Source organism: Neofelis nebulosa, chromosome 17 (genome assembly GCF_028018385.1).
Source record: "Neofelis nebulosa isolate mNeoNeb1 chromosome 17, mNeoNeb1.pri, whole genome shotgun sequence".
Classification (NCBI taxonomy): Eukaryota; Metazoa; Chordata; class Mammalia; order Carnivora; family Felidae; genus Neofelis; species Neofelis nebulosa.
Genome location: NC_080798.1, coordinates 22,247,442 through 22,275,276, shown reverse-complemented (window position 1 = coordinate 22,275,276; position 27,835 = coordinate 22,247,442). Strand labels below are relative to the sequence as shown.

General features: G+C 43.4%; 1 long non-coding RNA gene across 1 annotated transcript in view; it reads left to right on the top strand.

Annotated features, from left to right (window-relative positions):
• Nucleotides 1-19,146, top strand: part of LOC131499745 (uncharacterized) — a 115,803-nt gene extending 96,657 nt beyond the window's left edge. Inside the window, exons 2-3 of the long non-coding RNA XR_009256034.1 lie at nt 18,151-18,338; nt 18,741-19,146. This is a non-coding gene — a long non-coding RNA (uncharacterized LOC131499745). The remainder of the gene's footprint in view (nt 1-18,150; nt 18,339-18,740) is intronic.
• Nucleotides 19,147-27,835: the final 8,689 nt, after the last annotated feature.

The window sequence follows — 27,835 nt, the reverse complement described above, 5'->3', positions numbered from 1 at the left end:
CAAGGTGACAAAGTTCTAACAGAAGTGACTCTGGTCAGTGCTTCCAAACTGGGATATTTTTTATTGCTAGTGGAAGTCAACTCTGCAGGAGAAGACACTGCTTTCGGAAGGCAAGGTCAGCAATTGGTTTCCAGATTCTCATTCAACACAGAATCAACCTTTCCTTGAGAGGGAAAAAAAAAAAAAGATTCCTGGTCAATGACTGGCATGGGCTCACCTTAATCTTACACCTCATGTCCACCATATAAGTCTTTTAACTGCTGACTCCAGGATCACCTCCTTCTTTTGAAACCCTTTCTGACCACTTTTTTTTTCTCTGTGTGATTTGCATTTATTTTTCATAAGAACACCCGATAGAGTTGGTTTCCATCCAGCTCCCTCACCATGGGTGTTGCTTCCCTGATCTCCATCCATCTGTGGTTGGTGCTCATGGCTCTGCAATGTGTCCTTGTCTTTTGAGCCCTGGGCTCTGACCGGTGCCACCCACACGGCAGGGTAGCAGGGCTATCTGTTTTCTCATGAGGAGCTCAGTCCTGCAGTCGTCTAAAAATTTCCCCATAGTTACTCTTCCTCTCTCCTGGCCATTTTCCACACGGAAGCCAGTGACTCTTTTTAAATGAAAATCTTATCATGCTGGTGAATAAATCCGCTAATGCCTTCCCATTTCCTTGAGGACCAACTTCACGCGGCCAATAAGGTTCTTCATGACTCTGACCCTGCCTAGTACTCCAGCTTCAGCTTAAGCCCTTCTCCCTCACTCACCAGTGTTCAGGAGCTCTGTCTTCTTTCTTCCCTGAGAGTATTGAGCTCTTTTCCCAACTCTGAGTCTCTGACCCTTGGAAAAATGGAGAATACTCCCTTTTGCAACTGCATATCTTTATGAGGCCAGATTTCCTCATATACTTCACCCAAACCACATATCACAATAGACTGAATGCAAATGCAGATCTCAGAATCCTCTGATATCCTCTCCCCCTACTCTTCACCTGGATCCGTCCCCAGGTCATTTCTGTCATTTCCTCAGGGAAGTTCTCTGCAATCTCTTGTCTGGGTGCCAATCACACACTGGTGATGAACCTCTGCTCTGTCTTCAAAGTCCTTCTTAAAAGTCCAGACATTACACAAATATTAAGACAAAAAATTTGCATGTTTCCTTAATATGAATATGAGTTCCATGATGGTTGGACCATGTTGCATTCGTATCAGGATCTCTAGGATCGATTCAGGGGTGTTGAACAAACATTTGTTGAGTGAATGAGTGAATGAAAGAATGTTTCTTGTCTCCCCCATTCATTTTAAGATTGATTTGTGCAGGTATTGGGTCTTCACATTTTCATCTCTATCCATGGCATCTTGCCCAGGGTCTGGCTAACTGGTCAAATCCAAAACCTCGATCTCATTAGCTCTGCCCTCCCGCCAGCTCCTAGTTCTCTCAGAAGTACTTCAAGGGTAGTACTGGCAGGGCTGATTCTGAGATCTCTTGAGGAAGCCCTAAAAGAGTAACTCCTCCCTTGCTGCTTATTTGGTAATTAGAGTTCTATGCGGTAGCACCGTGGCAAACACATTTGCTCTGTCCCATTTCTTTCGTGCTGGCAGGGACCATGTTTGTTTGCGTGTCCAGCCCCCATCAAATTATGTTACATAGTATTTAACAGAGTTATCCCCAGCCCCAGAGGAAAATCCCAGTTGGTGTAAATGGTCCCCAAAGCATGGTCTACAGAACCCGTCTCAGAGACCTTTTGAGGGAGTCCTTTAGGTCAAAGCTATTTGCACGATAATACTAAGATGTCATTTGCTTTTTTCCTAATGCTGACATTTGCTCTGATGGTAAAAGCAATGGTGAGTGAAACTGCTGGTGCCTTAGCAGGAATCAAGGCAGTGTCACCAAATTGTACTAGGGGACAATGTACTTCACTGCCATATACCCACGGAAAAGAAAGAAAGAAATCTATTTGCGAATACCCTGGATAATGTGGTAAGAACTATAATTTTTCTTAAATTTCAACTCTTGAATACATGCCGTTTCATTATTATTCTGGCTGACTGCAGACATGAGAACTACACTAAGTCCCCCTTACTGCTTACCAAAGTACAGTGATGTGGGCATCTCAAGGAAATGCTCTTGGACAACAGTTCGAGCTGTGAGGGGACCCCATTGGCTTCTTTCATGGAACACCGTTTTTCCTTTATTTAATGTCAGACACACTATGGTTATTCAGACTTGGGTACGAGCAGATACCTTCTCAAAAGTGAGCTAAGGAAAACAGTTAACAGTACCCATTGCCAATGATGACAAGCAAGCTTTCAGACTAAAAGTATAATTTTAGAAAAATTGTATATGCCACCCTGAGCTTGAAAGCTCCCACTGTCTTAACGGAGCATGAAAAGTTCTTTGATGGGGCTTCTGATTCCACACTGCACCTAATCTTCGAAAAGCTACCGCTTGGTGAGTTTTAGTATAGTAGCAAAGAAGAGTGTCCAAAGCTAGCTCAGGAGGTTTTTAGAACGCTTCTCCCTTTTGCAACTACATTTCTTTATGAGGCCCGGTTTCTTTATGTACTTCAACCAAACCACATATTGGCTGCAAACCCAGATCTGAGAATCAGGCTGCCTTCTATGAAGCCAGGCATTGAAAATCTTACAAAAATTAAAAAGAGTACCATTTCTCTCACTTATTTTTTTTTTTTTTGTCTGGGAAAATATAGTTATTTTTCAGAACTAGATACTATGTACATCAAGAAACTATGGGTTTATTTTTCTTTTTGAAGTGAATTAATATTTTTAAATTTACCAGTTAAATTTCTAATAACATATGTACCGATACATGTAATCTGCTAAAAAAAAAAAAAAAAAAAGAACTTGACCACGTCTGGTCAGGACCGATCATTGCGTATTTTGCTTACCGGTGATCGCTTTAGCCACAGGCCTACAACGAGGTGTCAAGGGGATCCTACCCAAAGGAAAGGCTGTGTTGCTTCGAAAGCATACAAAGTGTACAAAAAAGGAGAAGTGGCCTCTCTTCCCCTGCCGGCCATCATCGAGTCTTCCTGTGACAGAATGGTGGCAGGCTTCTTGTGGGGACCATGAACTGTTACGTGGAAGGGAGAGACGTGAAAGAATGAAAATCCCACAGGTCCTGGGACATGGTTGAACTGTAGGATTAGGCATCCCTGGAGCTGGCTTGTTCCTAGGCTTGTTGGTGTTTGAGACGAGAGGGTCTCTCTATTGCTTATGCCATTTGGGTGGGGTTTCCCTTCACCTAATAGCCAAGAGCATTCTGCCACAGGGATACCCCCACACTTTACACATATAAAGAAACTCACAACCAAGATGAAAAGTCTTTTCCCCCCCCTTTTGATTTTTTGCAGTGCAGAGCTCAAATTCACATCTGCCTCCAAAGTCATTAGTACCGCATGCCCAATCTCTTGGTTTTATATATTGCAGTTTGTATGTGGGCATATGATTTTTCCTCCTCATAGCCCCTCTTACCATCCAAACCAGCAGAAAAATAAATAGCCATATAAAAGAGGTGAATGTTATAGACAACAAGAAACTGCCGGGATCTATGCCGTGCTTCCCCCAAAGAGTCATTTCCGTCTATTAGGCACATAATGCATGTTTTAAAAAAGAACCCGTTGTAAATACATATTTGTTTAGATGGACTGCAGTGCACAGAGAATCTCCTGGGACAGAGGATGTATTTTACAACCTGCCGAAAAAGATCCTGTGAAAGGTAAGATAAGGACAAGCAGAAAGACATAGAACCTCTCACCCCTCCAGGGCTGAATGGAAGCCCAGTCCCTTGCCCTAGAGGCAAGAGAAGGCCACCTGCATCACTGAAATCCTGAGACAATTCATGCCAACCCTGGGATCCGAGGAGAGGTAGTGAATCAAATCTTCCAACCACGAGGCTCAAGGCAGCTTGCTTTCTTTTTTCTTTCTTCTTTCTTTCTTTCTTTCTTTCTTTCTTTCTTTCTTTCTTTCTTTCTTTCTTTCTTTCTTTCTCTTTCTTTCTTTCTTTCTTTCTTTCTTTCTTTTTCTTTTTTTTTTAAGTTTATTTATTTATTTTGAGAGACAGAGAGGGAGCACAAGTGGGAATGCGGCAGAAAGAAGGAGAGACAGAATCTCAAGCAGGCTCCGCGCCATCAGCACAGAGCCCGATGCATTGGGCTCGAACTGGGCAGAGCCCGGGCTCGAACTCCTGAACTGTGAGATCATGACCTGAGCAGAGATCAAAAGTCGGACGCTTAATGGGTGCCCCGCCAGGCAACATTCTTAACACCCAGCCCTGAGACTCCCGTGAAGCTGGATTGCTTGTCCTGGCTGTGGGGACACGAACAGAGAAGAAACACCCCCACTCATCTGTGGTTGGGTCTAGTTGCTAATTCAAATTCAGAAGAGCTCAGGACCCATTTTTTAAGTGTCAATGAAGTGTTCTTATGCCAGACGGGTGCCTTCTGTCACGGCTTTAAATAATAGCTACAGCTGGACCCTGACCGCCTTATATTGGGAAACCCCAGGGAAGGACGATTAGTACCATGTAGAAGGGATCTTGAGAGAAGAAAAAGCAGGGTGCCTGGAAGTGAAGTTCAGCTCCTGAGAAGTGTGGGGTCCTTTTCTGCCTTCATTTTGTGGATGCACTATACTTCCTTCCTCTGCATTTTGTCAGCAAACATCAGCTTCTGGGGACAAATAGAATGCATAAGAGCCACTCCTCTTCCTGTGGCATCACATCAGGAGGACTGGGATGTCGATTTGTCTATTAATTAAGTGATGCTAAGATTGTTCACCTGGTTAAAGCCGTAACTTCCCAGTCTCTCCACTAGAGAAATCATCTTGTGATTTTTATAAGTAGTGAATAATCTGTGGGACAATTTTCTCAACTTTTTTTTTTTTTTTTTTTAATTTTTATTTTTGGGACAGAGAGAGACAGAGCATGAACGGGGGAGGGGCAGAGAGAGAGGGAGACACAGAATCGGAAACAGGCTCCAGGCTCCGAGCCATCAGCCCAGAGCCTGACGCGGGGCTCGAACTCACGGACCGCGAGATCGTGACCTGGCTGAAGTCGGACGCTTAACCGACTGCGCCACCCAGGCGCCCCTCTGTGGGACAATTTTTAGAAATCATGGAAATATCCTGTTCCCCGGTGGCTTTTCAACCAATGATTTTCGAACAATCCATGACTGAGTCAGTTATTGCATTCCTGGTTGCCAAGTGGTGATTTTTCTAATTTGGTCATTACTTCTACAATTATTAGTTGGTGTTGATATGCAAAATAAGAATGTATCACCATAGACTCCTGGATTCTCTTTTAGTCAGTATGCTATAATCCATTACTGCCTTTATTCTCTTTGAAGCTCAAATTGCCTTCAGATTTGGTCACTAGGAACCCCTTTGGCTTGAGGACTTCCTTGCTTTCTGTCACAAGCTGTTCCACAGTCAGCTTGCCCCTTTCGTCCCAGAGCTGGAATTAGCCATTTCTTCCAGAAACCCTGGTTCCTTGTAGCGGAGAATGGCGTTTGCAAACTAAGATCTGGGTTCGGGTGTGCTCATTGCTGCCGGATGGTCATTGCTTCTAGGCCATATCAATGGAAAGAGCTAGAAAACATAGTGTTACTTTTTTACTTCTTTCCTTGTCTTTCTTTAACCAAATCATGACTCTGTACGAATCCCTCCAACTCGATTGCAATGCCACAGGTATTTCCCTCACTGTCCTCTAATCCACATTAGCATGTCCTTTCTCGGTGAAAATTCTAGCTCCCGGCAATGCTAATCACACTAATGATATTTGGATGTTCCCCCCTCTTAGTTGCAGTATGCACACAATAATTTCAGAATTACTAATTATTGATAACACAACCAACACCCGCTTGCTAACTGAAGTTCAGGGTACTTTGCAGTGGCCTTCTTCTCTTTGTGATTGTCTTACTGATACGTTTCATGAGAATCCCGCCATGAAGAAGTCTTAGAAAAATCCGGATCTGGTCTATGTTTCACAGGATAACTGGCTTGGATGCTTCAAAAGTGTCAATGCTATGGGAGCAAGAAAATAAAAGCGTGGGGGAACAGTTATAAGTAAGGGGAGACAAAAGAGACATGGGCCAAAGGCACATGTGAGATCTTTGATTGGATCCTGAAAGAAAAAAAAAGAGCCATAGGTGTATTTATAGGACAAATGGATACATATGAATATGGACTGTATATTACCTAATATTACTGCATTCGTATTAAATGCCTTGGGGGTGAGAATGGTGCTGTGGCTACATGTTACATTTATGGAACGAGGCCTCATTGGGTAGGCACTTCTGCGTCCTCAGTAACACTTATTGTTCCACCGTCCTTTTAAAGATACGGAGGACAAGGAATAAAGAAAGGTAACTTCAAGTTTATTTATAACTCACAGGCGTGTACTTTTGACGTTTTATCCTAAACTCTGTCTAATCCACTTCTGAAACCATCCACTAATTTTACTATGCTTTTCATTTCTAGATGCTCTATCAATGTTTTTAATCCATGTGTTCTGTTTTCAAACATATATATATATATATATATATATATTTCAACTATATATATATATATATTTCAACTATATATATATATTTCAACTATATATATATATTTCAACTATATATATATATTTCAACTATATATATATATATTTCAACTATATATATATATTTCAACTCTATATATATATATTTCAACTCTATATATAGATATTTCAACTCTATATATAGATATTTCAACTATATATATATATTTCAACTATATATATATATATTTCAACTATATATATATATTTCAACTATATATATATATTTCAACTATATATATATATATATATATTTCAACTATATATATATATATATTTCAACTATATATATATATATATAAACATGTTATTTATTTATTTGGGGAGAGAGAAAGACAGTGTGAGTGGGGTGGAGGCTCAGAGAGAGGGAGAGTGAATCCCAAGAATCCCAAGCAGGCTCCACACTGTCAGCACAAACCCGAGGTGGGGATGAATCCCCCAAACTGTGAGATCATGACCTGAGCTGAAATTGAGAATCAGACACTTAACTGGCTGAGTCACCCAGGGGCCCTGAAGATTTCTTTACTTAAGCTCAGCTTTGTATATATATATTTAGGTAGGTTTATTTATTTTGAGAGAGATAGAGTGCAAGCAGGGTAGGGGCAGAGAGAGAGGGAGAATCTCAAGCAGGGGTCCTCACTGTCAGAGCAGAGCCCGATGCGGGGCTCAGACTCACGAATTGTGAGCCAAAGTCGGATGCTTAACTGACTGAGCCACCCAGGTGCCCCAAGCTGACAGAGGCTGCATGAGTGACACGGTGAATAAAGCTGGGTGTGACACACACCAGTTATCCTGAAACCCTCAGGCTTAGCATAGTTGTTCTTTTTCTACTTTGGTAGCCACCTGGGTATCACGTGTTTAATTCTACTCTCATGTAGAAGCGTCATTCGAAGTTAATGCCACGCGGCACCTGCCTCCAGGGCCTGAAGAGCGAGCTTATGGTGAAGAAGGGTGTGTCCATCCAAAGGGCAGCTGCCATTTGTGAAATATTATCAGATCTCCATAGCTTTCAAAATGAAAGTGGAGTTCAGATCTTTACGTGAAATCTCTTGATTCTAGAGTATTGGCACTAAGAAAGAATTCAAACTTTGAAAACACTGTTCAGTCAAACAAAATACATATATATGCTTGTGGCATCAGTTTCTACCAAACATAATCTGATGACCGCTTTCTCGGAATTGCTAGTTACATAACTTTTCTGAAGAGGAAAAGTGTTCTATGAAACAATAACAGATATTTGCACCTCTCTTAATACCCTTTTGTCACAAATGGCACATTTCCCCTGCGGCAAAAAGCAGATTCTAAACGGTGGCACTTTTGTCGGTCTTTATTTACTTTTCAATACAGAGAATCTCTTGATTCTAAAGGCGTGTTTTCCTTTAAGGAAAATGACAAAGAATAAAATTAATTGGAAACAGACGTTGTTTGACCCCCAAGTTCTGAAAACAGACGGAAAACTCAAGGTCAACATTGAAACTCCAAGTTTAATTTATTCTCTTGTTTTTCTTCTTTCTCCCTCGCCAGAACATTCTATATTTTGTTAGCTTCTGTCAGAGAAATATAGCTTCATTTTGATGTGCTTCCTTCGTAGGGGGTAAGTAACTGTGCTTCTGAGGAGGTCATTGCACAGAGATACACCTGCTTACCTGTCTGCTATTGCATCATGAGGGCTGCCTGGGCATTGTTTTCTGAGTGATAGGCGAACCAAGTTGTTCCTGAATTTGAGGGACAAGCATTCCTCTAAGAAGACAGCTATTCAGTCACAGCTTACCAATGCTTGGGTGGTGCTTAGGGTTCATGTCTGTCCACTTGTCCCTGACTGTAGGAGGGAAGGAAGGAGGCAGTGACAGCATGGACAGACCATATTGATATTGTTGTGCCACTTTCGTTCTTTATGGGTCAAGAGGAAGCGGAGAGCTCCAGATGGCCACCCACTTGACCCATCTAGCCTCTCAGATGTGATACTGACACTGCTTGTCCTTCTGAATGTCTGCTTTGGGACAGTGCCTCTGATATGTTTTGTCTTTCCTAATAACCAAGTGTGGGCTCATCATTTATCAATCTGCTATGCAATTTGGAAGTTTCACCATGTTTCCAGCCTGAACTGTCCCTCCAGGCTGAGGGTTTCATAATCTCCTTTCCAGCAAAAGTCTTTTATCGGCGATGTTGAATGCTTGAGTTCTCTGAGGACCTTTACCCCTGGCCTCTGTGGTCAATTGGCTTGTGGGATCTGCTACTCTGTGAAATGGCTGTGCGGATCCTAAGGGTTGGTGAAGGGTATGTCTTTAAATGTGTGCCTTCTCTTCTCATTATGACCTTCCATAGGAAACTTCTTCAACAAGGATGAAGTTGATGATGAGGGAGACACTTCCGGCTGTCAGTCTGTCCACCCTCTCATGCCATCACTCTCATAATTCAGCCAGAGTGAGCGTTCTAAGGCAAAACATCTGATCACATCATGGCCATGGTGAAACCCTTTGCTGACTTCATGACATAGCAAACAAAAGCCGAAACTTATAGCATAGCACTGAAAAGCCTTCAGAATCTGTTCTTTACCAAATTTTCCAAAATTTTCTCTTGGAACGATGCCTCCATTCAGGGCGCATCAAACTCTTTCACATACCCCAGGTAGAAGTAGCATATTGGATGAGAGGTCTCAGTTCATCTTATGAAAGGTAACTATATATACCCAAGAACATAGCTTCACAACCCATAAAGCAAAAATAATGGAAATATAGAAATAATGTAATAAATCCAGATATTTGCCTGACTTCTCTCAGAATTCAATAAATTAAGAACACACAGACTAAAATAAAAATGAGAGCCAATTGTACACCTTAAACTTACACGACACTGTACGTCAATTATATCTTACTAAATCTAGGGGCAAATAAAGTCGAGTACTGTTATCAAATATTTGAATAATTAATAATAAGTCTGACAATATATATGTTTGTATATATGCACACACTTTGTCTAAGCACATAGAGAAACTCACATTAGTGTCAAACACACATGAAATATTTACAAAAGTGACCATGCATTAAGCCACAAGGAAAATTTCTATAAATTCCTCAAATCAGAAATGCTGTGGATCATAAAAACAGATCACATTAAAAGTCGAGATTTCTAAAATAATCCTTGAGTTAAAAAGGAGATAAAATCAAAATAATAAATTCACAATAAAAATAAGTCACGCAAATATTTTTTAAAGAAATTAGAGAAAACTATACGAATTTTAAGTGTATAGGGGCACCTGGGTGGCTCAGGTGGTTAAGTGTCCGACTTCGGCTCAGGTCATGATCTCACAGTCCGTGAGTTCGAGCCCCGCATCAAGCTCTGTGCTGACAGCTCAGATCCTGGAGCCTGCTTCGGATTCTGTGTCTCCGACTCTCTCTGACCCTCCCCCCATTCACATTCTGTCTTTCTCACTGTCTCTCAAAAATAAATAATAGGGGCGCCTGGGTGGCGCAGTCGGTTAAGCGTCCGACTTCAGCCAGGTCACGATCTCGCGGTCCGTGAGTTCGAGCCCCGCGTCAGGCTCTGGGCTGATGGCTCGGAGCCTGGAGCCTGTTTCCGATTCTGTGTCTCCCTCTCTCTCTGCCCCTCCCCCGTTCATGCTCTGTCTCTCTCTGTCCCCCAAAAAAAAAAAAAAAAAAAAAAAAAAAAAGTTGAAAAAAAAAATAAATAATAAAGATTAAAAAATGTAAAAAATGAATTTTAAGTGTATGAACTAGAAAATTAAAATGGTTGAAATTAAATAAACCAAATATGTAACTCAAGAAGCTGGAAAGATAGCAGTATAAACCTAAACAAATTAGGAAAACATTGATGACAGTAACAAATACAAAATTTATGAAATTTAAAGAAACAAAAAGCATCATTAGCTTTAATATCTTTTTCTTTTAAAAGACAAAAAAAATGTCTGTCCAGCATGGTCAAAATTAATATATGTAAGGTAGATGATAAGAGAAACAAGGAAAGAATATAATTTCTTTTGAAGATATTATAGAATTAAGTGAATATTATTATATTCTAAAATGTAGCCAAAATCGAACATTTTCTAGTCAACACAAATCAGTAAGATTGATTCAAGTGGATCACCTTAGAAAAGCAGAATTTGTAGGAGAATTTTTTTTTTAATAGCAAAGGAAAAAGATAACAGCTTTCCTAAAAATGTCACCAGACCTATACCATCTATAGATAAGTTGTACTAAAACTCTAATAAAACAGATAATTCTTTTATTTCACAGTAAACCTTCCCAACTCATTCTGTAATGATAATATTTCCCTGTCACTAAAAGAAGATAAAAGTAGCATAAAAAGGAAAACTAATTTTTTTAAATGCATGAGCATAGATACAAAAACTCAAAATAAGACATAATCATGAAACTCGTTACTAAGTTGAGCTTCTCTTGGGAACGGAAGGACAGTTACACCTTCAGAAATCTATCTCTGCAATCAATAAAATTAATAGATTTAAAAAGACATGCCATATGAATAGGCCTTAAGTAAAATTAATCTCTCATGATTTTTAAAAGCCATAGTAAACAAAGAAAGGGGGAAAAAAAACCTTCTTAACACAATTAAAAGGTTAAGAAACACAAATCAATGATGTAAAGTTAGGAATCTTTTATTTGGTTTTCTTAAGAAACTGGATAAGATACTCGCCGAAGTCTTAGCCACTAAATACAAAACTGAAATTAAGGGAGTAGATAAAACATTGTAACAGAAAAAATCTGTTACCACTTATAATTAATAAGTTTACATATCCGACAAATTTAGGTAAATTCCTTGGAATTATTATTTGAAGGTAGCTGGATACAAGATAAATATATAAAAAGAGAATTTCTAAACAACAACAAGAACAGCTAGGAAATACGCAGTGAAAATATCCCATTGCATAGCTACACGACACATACAACATCCAGGAAAAAAGCTAACAGGACATGTGCAGGACTTGTAAAAACAAAACTATACATGCTTACAAAGGAGAGAACATTAACTGAAGAGTCCTCAGAGCTAGGAAGATAATGCAATAATAATGCAAACTTGTCAAGTCTCCCCACATTAATTGTCTATTCAATACTCAGTGCTCTCCTTTCTCGGGCTGGGGACTTCTTCCCCAGGAGGCAAAGACTGAGACAAGGATTTGCCTGCAGGGAGTTTATTTTAGGAAATAATCCAGCAGTATCTGGAACAAAGAAGGTTGCTGAGGTGTGTTATTGGGACACAATATGTCTGATACATCTCCCAATTCAATCCCAGTAAGAGATTTTTAAAGAAAGGTGACAAGCAGATTCTGAGAGCATATGGGAGAGACATTACTGAAGAATCATGAGGACAATTTTGAAAAAAGAAGACTGATGTGGGAGAACTAATTTCCCCACCAAATTTCCACCCTTAATCTAAGAGTATGGCAGTCACAGCCACGTGATCTTACAGAAGAAAGAGCTCAATGGCATAAACTGAAGCGGGAAGAAATAGAACCATGTGAGGGTTTAGTTTATGACAAAGGCAGCACTGTGGTTGGAAGAGGAAAGACTAGACCAATCACCCAATGATGAAGATAGTCAGCGATTCATTTGAAAAAAAAAAATTAGACCTGTTTCATAATATACAAAATTTCAACATAGGTTTAAAAGTTCATAAACACAATTAAAGGAAAATAATCTTACAGTATAGAAAGTACTCCTAAATATTTGTTCAGGGCCTCTGAACAAATACATGAACATATTTGGCTGCGTTAAAACAAACAAAATCTTCTGCAGAAAAGACAAATGATGTATTGGGAGCAATATTTACAATAATTTATTTCAAAGCATTCCTATTTTGAGGCCACATGGGTGGCTCAGTCGGTTAAGCACCTGACTCTCAATTGCAACTCAGGTCATGATCAAAGCCCTGAGTTTGGGTCTGCACTGGGCATGGAACCTGCTTGAGATCCTCTCTCTCTCCCTCTCCCTCCGTCCTCTCTCTGCTTGAGCTCTCTTTCCCTTTCAAAAAATGAAACAAAACAAGATTGTCTGTTTTTATACCTTATAATGGCAAAATTTTAAACAACTAGTATATCCTGAGCAGGCAAGGATATAAAAATACACCATGACATCTACCATTTGATAAAGGCATCTGATTTTAAAGTGTTCACGCCCTTCAAACAATCAATCCTAATTTTAGAAATGTAGTTTACAGAAGCACTTCCATGAATGTTCAAAGACTTACATACAAGATTCTATATCAGAGTCTTATTTGTAATAATGAAAAAAATAGAAGTGCCTTAAATGTTTTATAATAAATTATGGCATGCCCATGCTATGGAATATTAAACAGCTGTTAAACAAATAATGAGTATTGGTTTTGAAATATCTGGCTAATGAATTAAGTAACAAAAATCAGGATACAGGGTAATATGTATGATACATCTCTACTTATGTGAAAATCCTATTATATATTTAATATATAATTAACATGATATATAATATGTATTATATTTATATTATATCACACATATATATTATATATGTTTATGGAAAGGGGTAGACAAGATGACTGGAAAGATGTACATCTAATGGTTCCATAATTTGGGAGGGACACGGCAGTGGGGTTAAGTATATTTGGGGACTAACACATTTATTCTATGTACTTCGGTGATGTTTAATTTTTAGTTATAGTTTTATGTTGATATAGTCATGACATAAAATTGAAAAAATGAATGTATGCAATTTTACAAATAAATATCACTTTCTTCCCTCCTTCACTGAATAAATGCTGAAAAATATTTGAATACACCAGTGCGAAGGGGCCTTGCCGAGGGCACCTCCGTGTCTCCATCCGATCTGCTCACATTGGACTGTCTCCAGGTGGGGCGGGAGAGGTATATGAGGACAGGCCTGAGCCTCAGGGGCATCTGGGCTTCTGCAGCCACAAATACATGGGGACATATGTGCTCAACAGCCCAGGGTGACCCAACTCCAGGCATGCTGGGAATGCAGGGAGGCACTATAGTGGAAAACATCTTTCTGTTGACTCAGGACAAGCAGAACATTCCAGGAATCCTGTGACAAGGTGCCCCTACTCACCACTAAGCCCCCAGCCTCTCTGGAAAGGCACTGCTGGCATAACCTTTGGAGCTATCCACAGCATGCCTGGCAGCCAGCTGAGTGGAGATCAGTGACAGCGTTTGGACTGGCATTTTGGAAGAGCGTCCCGCCTCACGCAGACCCCCTGACTTGGAGCTCCATGCTGTCCCTGGGGCCTCCAGCAGGGCATGCTGAGGCAGTCGGCTATTCTTCACATCCTGTGCTGTTAAAGGAGCTGGGATGCGATTGTTTGACAGAGCATCAAGCGGCATATTGCATTTTCTGAGCGCTTGAAACATTACCTGTCTTTTTCGAGGGCACACCAGGTCCCCATGCCCATGCGTCGGTACTCGAGTGCAGGATGGTCTCAGGGACCTTGGAGGTATTGCTTTCCCATTTTCTTCAGCGGCTTGGCGATCCTAGCAGTCACGCTTCATAATGAGCTCGGTCAACAGAATGAATGAAACCATATTTCTGACCTTAACACCTATCCGAGGCTTCCCTCAATTTTCCTCTCCACTTATTGAGCAATAGTAAGTCTTTCTATTTGCTCCCAGTATTAAATAGAAATATACCTTGCTACACTGAAACTTCCTGCAAAAGCTCACTAATAAGGCATTTATGAACTGATGAGCTGCGGTGCTGGACTCTTTAAATCCCATGGTCTTGGATGCGTGAATTCTGCCCATTGCTCTTGAACATTCAGGTGCACAGCATGATGTCATGGCAGTCAGAGGCCTCTTGAGACCAACAGCGCATCTAGACATCACCACTGGCAGAGTCTTGGGCTCCTGTAAATCACGTAGCCTTTCTCAGTCTCTTATGAAAGTGGGGATACTAATTCCCACTTTGCATGGCTAGTGTTCAGATGGTAGCATTCAGAAGGGGCCAGCAATACTTGGCCTTTTATAAGACCCAGTAAATGATGGCCATTATGGTATTTCTCTGAGGGCTGGTACTTGAACCATTGGACCTGCTCCCATGGTCTAGCTCAAGGCACTGGGAAGGAAGACCCAAACAATCTGAGAGCATGATTTTGCCTCCAAAGCACATCAAGAGGTGCTTCTAAAAGCGGAGGAATGTTCTGGGTTCTGGTCCAGTGAACTTGTACAGCTGGAGGTTTTCAAGTTCTTATACACCCCCACAAAACAACTCACACACACACACACACACACACACACACACACACACCTTGTCTATGAGAACTATATGCTTTCTTATATTAGCATCATTAATGTAAGATTTTATTGAAGATAAACCTTTTTCCCCAAATCTTTTCTTTTGGGGGGAAGGACAGAGTGAAGTTGTCCTTGAGGATACAGTCTGCTGCTACCTCACACCTCTGACCTTGTGCTGAGGGCCAAGGTGGACAGGCAATGAGGTGCCTAGGGAATGCATCTACAGGGGATCTGCAGAATGGCAGGTGCCTGAATGCAGGGTGTCGGAGAACCAGAAGACTTTTCCATGTCCTAGTGAAGAAGCTGAGATATTCAGTGCATCTCTTTGATTTTACACATTTTTTACCATATTTCCTGTAGTATCTTTGGAAGGCACAAACCACTCAACTGATTTCACATTTATTCTTGGTGTTCTGAATGTGAAGTAACCTCTTCTTTTCTAATTATCTGAGTCTTTAAAACACTTACAAGCTCTCTGGCCTCCTCTCTGATGTATCTTCCCTACTGTTGCTCCTTGCTCTGACTTAGAGTACATTCTCTTGCACTTAACGGCCCATTTGGTAGATGTGGTCTTAGTAAGGGACATTTGAGACAGAAAACATATCCCTCCCCGGCCTTGCTTAAGCAAAAATGGAGGTTATGGAAGGTTGTAGGGTATTTCTCTGAAAACATGGGTAGGAAATATCCCTGGACAGCAGGAGGGGTGGAATCCAGAAATATAGCTGCCTTTTCTCTGGGACCTCTGGTCTTGTATTCATTTCAGCCTCTCTCTGCACATCTGTATTCTCTCTCTCTCTCTCTCTCTCTTTCTCTTTCTCTTTCTCTTTCTCTTTCTCTTTCTCTTTCTCGTATCTTATGATATTACCCTCTCTGGGTTGACTGTCACTGCATCAGGGGAAATTTCCTATCTAATCAACAGTCAAAAAGGGAAAAATGCAGTCTGGTTTCTCTAACTATCTGAAGGTCACTGAGGGCAGGGACTGGTCTTTCTACTTGGACTAGCACCCAGTAGGTGCTCCATAAGATTGATTGATTGACTGATTATATACTGCACATGAGGCTTGGAAGTTCCTACAGTGTGAGAATAGCTTTCAAATTGTCACTTGTCCCATCTAAGAATAAATGTCAGATGATCCAGGCTGAATCGAGTGTTGGATTCATTTATTTTACTTTCTGTAGACCTTCTGGGTGAAAGGCAGGCTCATAAAACATGTGTATGAGCTGGAAAAAGCTGGGGTACTTGCAAGGATGAATTGTAAAGTGTAATTGAACAACATCACTTATGTGTGGCATCGGGCTCTTGGTGGGATGCAGTGGGCACCAAGCTGGTGTGCATTTTGCTGCCTTGGCAATCGTAGGCCCTTTAAGAGACGTTATTTCTTCCCCGGCTAAGACCCCGAGACACAGGAAAGAAGTGAACGGTCTTTCTTAATCAGCAAAAGTGCCCACACATCTCCCAAACCGATCGCCTCTTCCTTCCCTGGCTCCTCTGAGATTGTGGAGAAGGATAGAAAAGGCAAGAGGCAAGAAACAGGGAACCGCAGAGGGGAAGACAGGGCCTGAGAAGCATCGGCAAAGGGATGGGTTTACATGCCACCTTCTGTCCCCGACCTGGGAGGCCGGGCGATGTCAGGCCCCCACATGGGCCACAGCCCTGGTCCTCCTGGGCCCGCGGCCCTATTGCACTGTCACGTCACCCTAACCTGATGTCGTCGCAGCCCCCACTCACCCAAACATCAGTCCAGATACACGACACCAGGCCATGGTGGCATCCGATGGCTGGTTAGATTAATGATGTGCTTACTTCCCTTTTGGAAACCCCAGAGGAAATATCTGCAGATTTAATTCTCGCTTAAAGGTGGGAGTGTGGGTTTGAATCTTGTATCAGGTATCACCCCCTTCCTGCTCAGCACATCTTCGGAAAGGTCAACGCTGGGAAAGATTGGAGTGTCGGCGTCTTCTCCCTGGTGCTGTATAAAGACTTCTGACCTTTCCGTGGGCCTAATTCCTTCCCTTCCGCCCCTCCTAAGGCTCCCCCTCCCCCCCTCTCAGCACTATTATTTATTGAAGTGTAAAAGATGTTGTGCGCACACATAGTCTAAATTTTAAAAAAATGACTTATCAAAAATGGCACATGTACTACTCCTCAAAACTGTCAAGGTCATCAAAATCAAGGAAAGTTTGAGAAATTGCTGCAACTCAGAGCCAAAGGAGACGTGACAATTGAATGTAATGTGGGGTCCTGGATGGGGTCCCGGAACAGACAAAGGACATTAGGTAAAACGCTAACAAAATCTGAATAAATCATGGATAGTCAATGATGATGTATTGATACATTGATACATACAATGATGATGTTCACTGAGAGTAACAAATGGACCACACTCATTTAAGATTTAATCATAAGGGAAACTGCATGAATGAGAATTTGGTTTTACCTTCTTAATTTTTCTTTTCTTTCCCTTTCTTTCTTTCTTTCTTTCTTTCTTTCTTTCTTTCTTTCGTAAATCTAAAACAGTTTTACAAAGCAACGTCTATTCTAAAAATGAAACACCAAAAACAAATACCAAACACCAAAAAATGGTGCATGCTAAAATCACAATTCAGCTGGACCTTCACAAAGTATCACGTTGGCCACCGTGGCTGAAAAGGCCAGAGCGGGTGGGGGCTTGATTAGCTAGTCCTTCTTGGTAACTAGGGGGTGACTGAGCAAGGAGCTCATTACGCAAATTCATTTGGGGGCTTGCTTGAAAAGCTGGAAATTAACCGTTGAGGATGACTCCATATGGTTAGTTTCATTAACCTGTTAAGTTCCAGACAGAAAGCATTGCAAAAACAATGCCCCAAAGGAAGACACTCTAGAATGTGCTGGGGAGGAGGGGTGGCTGCCAGCAGAGGGGAGGCTGAAGTCCCTGGAAATGAGCGAGGCTACTGTGCATGCTGGCTGGGCGGAGCCTGTGTTTTCCCAGCCAGCCCCAGGGAGGCAGCCCCAGGAGTCTGGGTGGCCCTAGGGCATCTGAACTACCCAACCCAAATTTATGCATTTGGGACACCAGGGAGGGTCATGAGGGAACCTTCTTTCATTTATGGCCTTTGAATATTATATCTGAATACTTCACTGGCCACAGGAAATGAATGGGCTTTGTTCTCGCTGTAGCGGCTCAGCCGGGCAGTTCCAGGGGGCCACGCCGCCGGTCAGCTCCTCGGAAGCCCAGCTTCCGAACTCCTCCCCTCCGTGTCTTTTCTCTCTCGTTGACATTCCAGCCCTTGAAACAAGGTCTTGGTTCCTTTCTCATTTCAGGATTTCGTTTTGGGGGAGCCGGAACACCTGTCCGCTGATCGCCTGCCACTCCGCATCTGGGCCCGGCTGACAGGCTTGTCTGCTTTGACTAATGATGTGATTGATGGACAAAATAAGGAAGAACATACAAAAAAACATTTCTGTCTGGTCTGGTGTGTCAGCAAGCCTTCATCAAGTGGCTGCTGAAGGTATATTTTGCTGCATGCCTCATTACACAGTAATGGCATTCCCAGGCAAAGCTGTTTCTTTTCATGACACAAGACAGCAGGCAGCTTTATGGGCGCTGGGCCCACCGAGCCCGGAGGATGGGGAGGCACACTAAAGAGCGGTCATTTCCAAAAGTGCCTCAAGTTGCTTTTTTGTTGTCATGAATTTAATATGAATCAACACAATATGAAATGGGCATGAGGGATTTTAGTGACTAGTGATTTTTTAAGACTGCTGTCTAAACAGCCATCAAGAAGAAAGGGGAGGGTAAAGTCACCACATTTTCCTTCTCCAAACCTGTTGCAAAAAGGAGTCATCTGTCAATTTTATTGCATTAAAAAAGTACACAGAAGCATATAGTCCAAACAAATGTCTTCTTTCAGGCTAAACATGTGGAAAATGCCACAGAGCTGATGCCAGGATCATCTCACTCAGCAAACCGAGTATTCATAACCTCGCTCCGATGGCCTGCTGTGGATGGGGTGACATTCATGAGAATTACACATGCCACGCTGTCGCCTCTTTGTGCATATAATAATGATCTGAAAATCAGTTCTGGCTGGAACACGAGGGAGGCAAAGAACTGCTTCACTCGGATAACAAGACACGTGTGAGTTAGAGATCATGCTTAAAAACCAGAGAGAAAGTGGGGAAGTTCTTGGCCTGATTTTTTCCCCTTCTCTTTCTTTATTGGGCCACAGAATTCCTACTTTATTTTATGTAAAGTATTTGAATTCTCCTTGATATTTATTTTTCTTCCTTCTTTCTTTCTTTCTTTCCTTCCTTCCTTCCTTCTTCTTTTTCTCTCTTTCTCTTCCTTCTTTCCTTCCTTCCTCCTTCTCTTCCTCCCTCCCTCCCTTCCTTCTTTCCTTCCTTCTTTCCCTCCCTCCTTTCCTTCCTTTCTTCCTTCTTTCCCTCCCTGCCTCCTTTCCTTCCTTCCTTCCTTCCTTCCTTCCATTTTTTTCTCTCTCTCTTCCTTCCTTCCTTCCTTCCTTCCTTCCTTCCTTCCTTCCATTCCTCTCTCTCTCTCTTCCTTCCTTCTTTCCTTCCTTCCGTTTTTCTCCCTTTCCTCCTTCCTTCCTTCCTCCCTCCCTCCCTTCCTTTCTTCCTTTCTTCCAACAAATTTGCTTTGCCAAGGTATTTTATTACACACGTTCCACTCCTTTCTTTAACACGTTGGACTGTCTCCAAAGAGAAATGCTTCAAATGAAGTTTCATTTTAAAAACACTTTTTTATTTTTTCTTGCTACCATGATGAGCCTTCAGTGGTGGGTTATTATGAATAATATGTGATTTTAACGAGTTGAGATTAGACAAAACTCTCTTCCTATAATAAATACTAGATAATAAATTAGAAAATGTATATGAGATCTTTATTCCTATTTAAAAAGAAAGAAAGACATAAATGCAAAATCTTGTTATGATAAATGCAGGAGATAATCTTTTAACATGCATTTAATTTGCTGCGAGAGTAAGAGACAGCTGTTCAGCTCCTGTGTCTATGTTGACACTGCATTGCACCAGCCGGTCTGGCGCTGGGGACGGCGGCCACCTTCCCACCAGGGTAATTACTAGCCAGACCCCCAGGGGGTTAGTGCCGGGCAGAAGAACACAAGTTTAGCAATAAACAGGTTACCAAAACCAAACCACCAGATTACTTCCTCTACACGATAATGAGTACAAAGAGGAAATGAAGGAGGAAATGTGTTCCAGTGTTTGGCTGAACAAAGGCAAAAGTCAACATCTTTTGTTAATCTCCCACATCTGTCCCTATTGTTCATTGAATTTGGATATCAAAATATCCGACTCTTGAGCAAAAGGGCCAGGGAATCCGGCTGAGCCGAAAGTAAAAGCGGAAGAGGCGTCATCAGCGGCAGAGAGAAGAATGAGCTGGACCCCACGCACACCTGCCGGTGCCTGGTCACTCAGCCACTTGGAATCTGGAAGCAGGTGGTTCTTGTAATGGCAGGGACCATCGCGTCAAGAACATTTTCCCAGCGGCTGTGCTCTGTTGACCTCGCGGTGGGGGCTTGGTGCCCGGGGGCTTGCTGTCTGCTCCCCTTTCCCGCACTTCGGGCCTGAGGGTCACCAACCAGCCTCAGGTTTCCTATAAGCCGGCACCCTGCGCCGTCGTCCCCTGCGCTGTCCTTTTGGCCTGGCGGGCTATTTTGCTGGCACCTTCAAAGCTAAGCAGCGAGATGCATTGACCCAGACATCCCCTCCCCGGCTCGGACCGAAGGCAGACCTCCTCTGCCAACGAGGGCTTCGCGGTCCTGGAACCTTTTATTCTTGCCTTGCCTTTCCATTTCCAGCCACAGCCCTTCCCAACGCCCCAGGCGCAGACGGCGGGCTTTGGCGTGGGCGCTGTGTGAGGGCCCTTGAACACCAAGGCGGCCACCCATCCGTCCTCCAGCGAGGTCGTTTGTCTCAGAGCTAGTGGCCGCAGGAGCCACTGGGGAGCGAGATCATTTAGCAGCAGAAATATTCTTTCTCAGCAAATTGCTTGGAGCCAGGGGGATGGAGCGCCCAGGTGGGTGACTCCACACACGGAGTGGAAGGCGAAAGAAACCCTAACCTCGGGTTATTTTCTCTAATCTTGTAGGAACCAGCCACCCGTTCACAGGCTGCTCTATATATTACAACATACATTTTTTCTTTTCCTAATCAGGTTTGTGTATCTTTCTTGATTGATTTTCTTTCACAAAACTTCAAGGGTGCCTCCCACCCTTTGTCCTTCCAGCCGCCAGTCACTCCAGAAAGGCGCTTCGGAAAACATCAGCCTAGAAACGTGTGGCTTTTCTCCCTCAGTCTCAGTTCCTTTCTGCCATTTAAACGTACTTTACTTCATCGCCTTGTTATTTTTGTTATGTCAGTCAAAGTGGTGGCATTATTCGGTCTTGCCAAGAACCTCAAAAGCCACTTGGTTCTTGTGTGCACAACACAAAGCCGGCTATTTGATGGTATATGATTTTTAAACGTAATACTGGGATTTATTTGTGCAACTCGTGGGACTGATTTGGTAGACGTTTTTACATTCTCGTCGGGATGGTTGCGAGATGGAATTCTTCTCTTGCATTCCAGAGACGCTGCTATCCAGGGCCAGCCGGGAGGCTTCCTGGAGACTCTTTCTCTGCTCCAAGCAAATGTCGTCTTGGCTGCCTGTTCCCTGAAGCGCAGGGCCTGGGGACTCTGAAAACTGCTCCCAGATACTTCACACCCACAGCTCCTTTGATGCACCCTGCCAGGCAGGATGGCCCCGGGGGAGACGTGGCCTCCACCGTGAACTCACGAGAGGAATCTGTAAGGTGACACTCACGTGCGCCAGTAGCCATTAAAATCTAGACTGGGGCGAGTGGATGCAGAGAAGTCTCTCCCAGACCCAAGGGCCAATTTCAGACACCCCAGGCAGCGTTTCAAGTCGTCCTAGCCTCGCGGACTGTGCTGTTGGCTGCTGCTCCGGGGGCAGCTCCGAGAGGCCCCCCTTCACCTCACAGCTGCACGGGCCTCTGACCTCCACGCCAGTGACTCCCAGTTTGTTCCAAGTCGTGAGGTTCCTTGGGACTCACTCAATGCCCACGTCTGCGCAGCCCAGGAGGATGGGACACGTGATGTTGTGTGGAGCAAATCTCGGGGCACCGAGTGGATGATTTTTTCGGTTCTTGTCACCTACCCCCGCAGATGGACTGTCTCGAGCTGTGGTTTTGTGTGGTTTCTCAGGTGACCGGCCTATGAGATTTAGTAATCAGATGCCCTCAGAGGGAACCACCTGGCTGATCCATACTTGTGTTGCCCTTCCCCTCCCTGCTTACCTCGGTCCTCACTTCAGCTTCCCGGATTTGAACTCCCTAACCAGATGTCAGCACATGAGTTTCTCTCCAGGTTATGTCTTACGGGAACCCAGACCAGGGCTCAGGTGCTCTGGCTGGGGAGGGTGGGGGGGCAGAGTAGTGGGTGCTCACCCAGGCTAGGTGATTTCTCCTCAGTTACCTTATCGGGGCCCTCAGTGGCCTCTGGATGAATGACGCTGTGCCCTGTAGGTGCCTCAGGAAGGGACCGGGAATGTGAAAAAATGGTAGCCGGAACTGGATACAAAAAAGAAAAAGAAAAGTGTCGTTTGTACCCATGCCAAGATGCTGCAGACCCAAGGGCTGCCTGGATCAAACACATGGCTTTGTCTCCATGGTATGTCAGGTGGCGGGTGGGCCAAGTCTGAAGAGGCCAAGACCCCCTCCTGTTCCAGTTCTACACATCTGCTTTCCACCTTGGAAACACCATTCTCCTGGCTACAGTCTTTGAACTCTGATGAGGTGTGTGAAACACCCCATCGACACATCATATCAGATATCTTTTGAAATGAAAATCTCTTAGATCAGCTTCAACTCATTCCAAATGTCACATGTATCCTCCAGGCTGAAAATCAATCTTCCCCTTCACCCTGGGTATCGGTTGAAACGCAGTGTGGGTCTTTGGGGGGCAGAGAAGCTGGCGAGATGGCGAATTGGGGACTGAGTTGGGCTTGGGTTCTGCCACTGCCCACCTGGACACTATCCGTCCTTCACCCCACTCGGGGTCCCACTAGCCGCTCCTCTGTTAAGCCCAGCCTCCTCTGCCTGGTCCTGTTGTCATCGTCCCTCTGCCCCTGTAAATTCCCCGTGCCCATCCAGAGCGACGCAAACTCCCGATTCTGCAGCAGAATAAACCCAGGTCTCCATTTGCATCCCCCCAACACATGCAGTATGAGTCACACAGCCTGGCCCCGCCTCGGGTGGCTCTTCAATGGGTTCATGTATGTAAATCTCATCTCACTCATGATCTTCTTTCTGTGTGTCCCCAACAAGGTTTAGCTGACTACCAGACCCTGGAAACTTGGCAAATCCTCGTGGGTCAACTTATGGGTTTGGGGAAAAGGAAAGGGATATTCTCAGTACTTTCTCCTCTCCTTCCACCCCATCCAGAGTCAGTTCTTCCCTCTTTGTTCCAGCCACGTGTTTCCTTGTGTGGATTTATGCAGACCCACTCCATGACCCTGGAGAAGGTAGTATCCGACCCATCGTTGGAGGGTTTGGTTAATCACCTGATATTTCTCCAAAGGCATTTGGCATAAAACAAAACAAATCAAGTGTGCAAACCTTGTCATGTATAAAACGAAAATGAACACCATGAAAAAGGGAGAAAAATTGAAGACACGGGAAGTATTAACTTTAACATATAAATAGACAAGGTCTATTTTCTGATCCTATTTTGAAATGAGAGCTACTGTAAAATGAAGAAAGAAACTTAAAATAATAGCAATTTAAGGCAAAGTATGCATTATTAAAAGTTCGTGGTGTTGAAGAGCCAAACTCCTATTCCAGTATGAGATTTAATATGTACTTCACACAAAAATAAATCATGTAATATTTTCATGGCAGACATAGAATTTTATGGCTTTTATGACTATCATGGAATTGGGATTCATATTTTATAGACAGCTCTAATAACATCAAGAAAATGCTCTGGGAAAAATGGGGGCTTAGAGAAAGATGAGCGATCACTCAGCAGAAGCTGAAATCAAGAATAATTAAAGCCCAAAGGTAAGGCTATTCCCCACACCATGGGCTCCTGGCAGGGCCCAGGCAGGCGCAGCTGGGACCGAGGCACCTGTGAAGATGATAGCTTCGTGAAGTGCAAAGTAGGGCTCCCCCAGTGCTGGTTTACTTGATCTTGAAAATGTCCATAACTGGGTCAGGAGAGCTCTGGGTCAGCAGAGCATCCAAGGAGAATACACTGGGAGGGATATCCTCAGGTTTGATGTCCTCAGCAGGGGGGCAACCTCTGTGTTTGCAAGGAGGAAATGCAATTGTGGAGGGGCCCCTAGGACTTTTCACCCACCCGTCATCTTGACAAGCACTGTCCCCCTGCTGTTGGACTGGCTGAGAAGGTGGAGAGAGCCAGAAATAACCTAGCAGCCACGAGCATCTGTCAGGCCCTTTGCTGAGTTTTACAAGGATTATCGGTTTGAATTCTCACACCCATTCATCAGGTGGAGAGCTGGGGGTCCTTCTCTGTTCCCTTCACCTGGGCACAAGCTCCCTGAATGGTGTACTGATGGGTGAGTGCCGTGGAGAACATGAGTCCTTGATGAGCTATGGCTGAAGACTTGATTCTTGAATTGTTTTCCCTTCTGAGCCACAGGCTACAAAATAGCTTCTACGTCAGGTGCAGACTAACAAGTATGTTGGCCTCCAAGTGGCCTCACACTGTAGCTGAAGGCTGACCTTGACTTCAGTTTCATGTTGTGCCTACTCACAGAGTGACCACCAACCCTGAGTCTCCCTGAGCTCAGTCTGGCCCCCTAATGTAGTCCTGGCGCAGGTGCAGTGGTGGCCCAGAAGTGACAAGCAGAGACCCAGTGGCAGGCTCTCTGTCACCTGGGTGAGTTCCATCCCACCTCTACAAAGGACGTCACCTCTCAGCCATTCTCAGAAATCATGCCTTTCCACATCCTGGGATACATCCAGTTCCTTTAGGCATATCACGTGCTGACCTTGTCCTCCATTCCCATTTGGGTTCTAGACCCAACCGTGACTGTGACCTTGCAATGGCTGCTTCATGCTCCCAGGTCTTGCTGTCTCATGTGTGAAGGACATGAGCTTCCCACCTGCTCACTCTCTTCTTCCTCTGGGGGCATTGTTGTGAGAACCAGCAGTTAGTATAAGTGAAAGCTCTTCGCAAATTGGAATATGCTATGTACAGGAAAGGTCTCAACATAATGACTTATAGAACTGGTCTTTCCTTTTCCCTGGGGACCCAGGCAGGCATCAGCAAGACAGAGGGGCAAAGCATGAGTCTGCCCTGGGGCTTTCGCCTGGTGTTTCTGCCTCTCTGCACCTATAGCTACCTCTATCTATCTATCTATCTATCCATCATCTATCCATCCCTCTATCTATCTGTCTATCTATCGATCATCTATCCATCCCTCTATCTGTCTATCTATACATCATCTATCCATCCCTCTATCTATCTATACATACCTCTATCTATCCATCTATCTATCATCTATCCATCCATTACCTACCTATTTATCCATCCATCCATCCATTCATCCATCCATTATCTATCTAGTATCTATCTATCTATCCATCCAATTATGTATTTTTCTGTTCCACTTTTGCTTTGTATTAGGCAAGTAGCCATTGTAACATGTCTGAATCTGACGAGACAGTCCTGAATGTGTTACCACAATATCATGTCTCTGCTCTCAACCCCATCCACCTCCTCCCAATCTACCTTATACTCTCAACTTTGTGAGTTATTATATAAGTGTCTCCTTGGCACAGAGATCTCCATCCCACTACACTTCCTTAAAAAAATTTTTGTTAGGTATAATTGAAGTACAACATTGTATTAGTTTCAGGTATACAACATAATGATTTGATGTTTGTATATGTTGCAAAATGATCACCACAATAAGTCCGGTTAACATCTGTCCCATACCTAGTTACAATTTTTTTGTCTTGTGACAAGAATTTTTAAGATCTACTCCATTAGCAAACTTCAAGCATGTAATAGACTATTATTACCTGTAGTCATTACAGGTACTGTACATTATATCTTCGTGACTGTTTTATAACTAGAAGTTTCTACACTTTCACCCTTAGCAGCCTTTTTGCCCACCTCTCCACCCCCTGCCTCTAGAAACTGCCAGTCTATTCTCTATATATATGAGCTCAGTTTTTGCTTTGTTTAGATTCCACATATAAATGACATGATATGGTATTTATCTTTATCTGACTTATTTCACTTAGTCTAATACTCTCTAGGTTCATCCATATTGTCACAAATGGTAAGATTCCCTTCTTTTTTATGGCTGAATAATATTCCATTATATATATATATATATATATATATATATATATATACCATATTTTCTTTATCCATTCACCTATCTCTCTATCTATCCATCCATCCATCCCACATTTTCTTTATCCATTCATCTATCAATGGACACTTGGGTTGCTTCCGTATCTTGGTTACTGTAAATAATGCTGCAGTAGACATGGGGGTGCACATACCTTTTTGAATAAGCATTTTTGCTTTCTTTGGGCAAATGCTCAGAAATGAAGTTACTGGGTTGTATGATATTTCTGTTTCAAATTTTTTGGAAGAAAGTCCATACTGTCTTCAGCAGTGGCTGCACCCCTGGGCAGGCCCACCAACAGGGCACGGGCATTCCTTCTTGTCCCCATCCTCACCAACACTTGCTATTTCTTGTCTTTTTAATAACAGCCACTCTAACAGGTGTGAGGTAATATCTCATTGTGGTTTCTTTTTTGCATTTCCCTGACGATTAGTGATGCTGAACCACATTTTCTTTAAAAAAATTTTTTTTAACATTTATTTATTTTTGAGACAGAGAAACAGAGCATGAACAGAGGAGGGTCAGAGAAAGAGGGAGACACAGAATCTGAAACAGCCTCCTGGCTCTGGCTGTCAGCACAGAGCCCGACGCAGGGCTTGAACCCACGGACTGCGAGATCATGACCTGAGCCGAAGTCAGATGCTTAACCGACCGAGCCACCCAGGCGCCCCTGAACCACATTTTCACGTACCTGTTGGATACTTCTTGATCTTCTTTGAAAAAATGTCTATTCGGATCCTCCTTTATAATCAGATTAGTTTTTTTTTTTTTCTATTGAGCTTTATGAGTTCTTTATATATTTTGGGTATTATGATTTGCAAGTATTGATTGTCACCCCTTGGGTAGGTGGTCTTTTCATTTTGTGGATGGTTTCCCTTGCTGGGCAGTCCCGTGACTTTTGAAATGTGACTCCTACGCCCACTAGCGCTGCTCTGCGTGGGTGAGTATGTTCTGCCACAGTGTCCCTGCCCTGCTGCTAGACAGATGGGAGCCCTGCCTCTGATGGCATCGGTAGATGTGCACACAGGAAGAATCTTGTGCTCTGAAGCCTGAGAGCCGCGCAGTCCCCTTCCCTGTGCTGGGCCCTGGCCGGTCTGTTGTGCCAGCACCCTCGTGAGGCCTGATCTCTCTGTAACGGGAGTGAGCGAGCGAGCTGCTATGAATGGGAGGGCCGGTAGCCAGGTAGGCATGAGTATGAGGACAGCACATCGCTGTGACTCAGGTCCCAGGAAGGATGCAGTCCTGGGGGCTAAGGCCCGCTGGGGATGCCACTACCCAGAGGGCATCCTTTCTTCTGGAAGCCACAGGATTCTTCTTCTTCCAATCCTGGGTCACCCTAAATGGCGGAACGGGTGTCAAGTGCCACCTAGGAACCGCACGCCGCTCCTCGAGATGCGGCAAAACCTCTCTTTACAGGTTGATGGTCATTTGCATCCTTGTTAAATTGCTTTGGTAAAATATTCAGCCACAGCCCCCTCCCTTGGACTCTTAACTTGGTAAGATATAATTTGCAATTGATTATTGCTCAAACATTCCTGACACCACATTACGATCAGCTCATACGTCTCACCTTCGCTT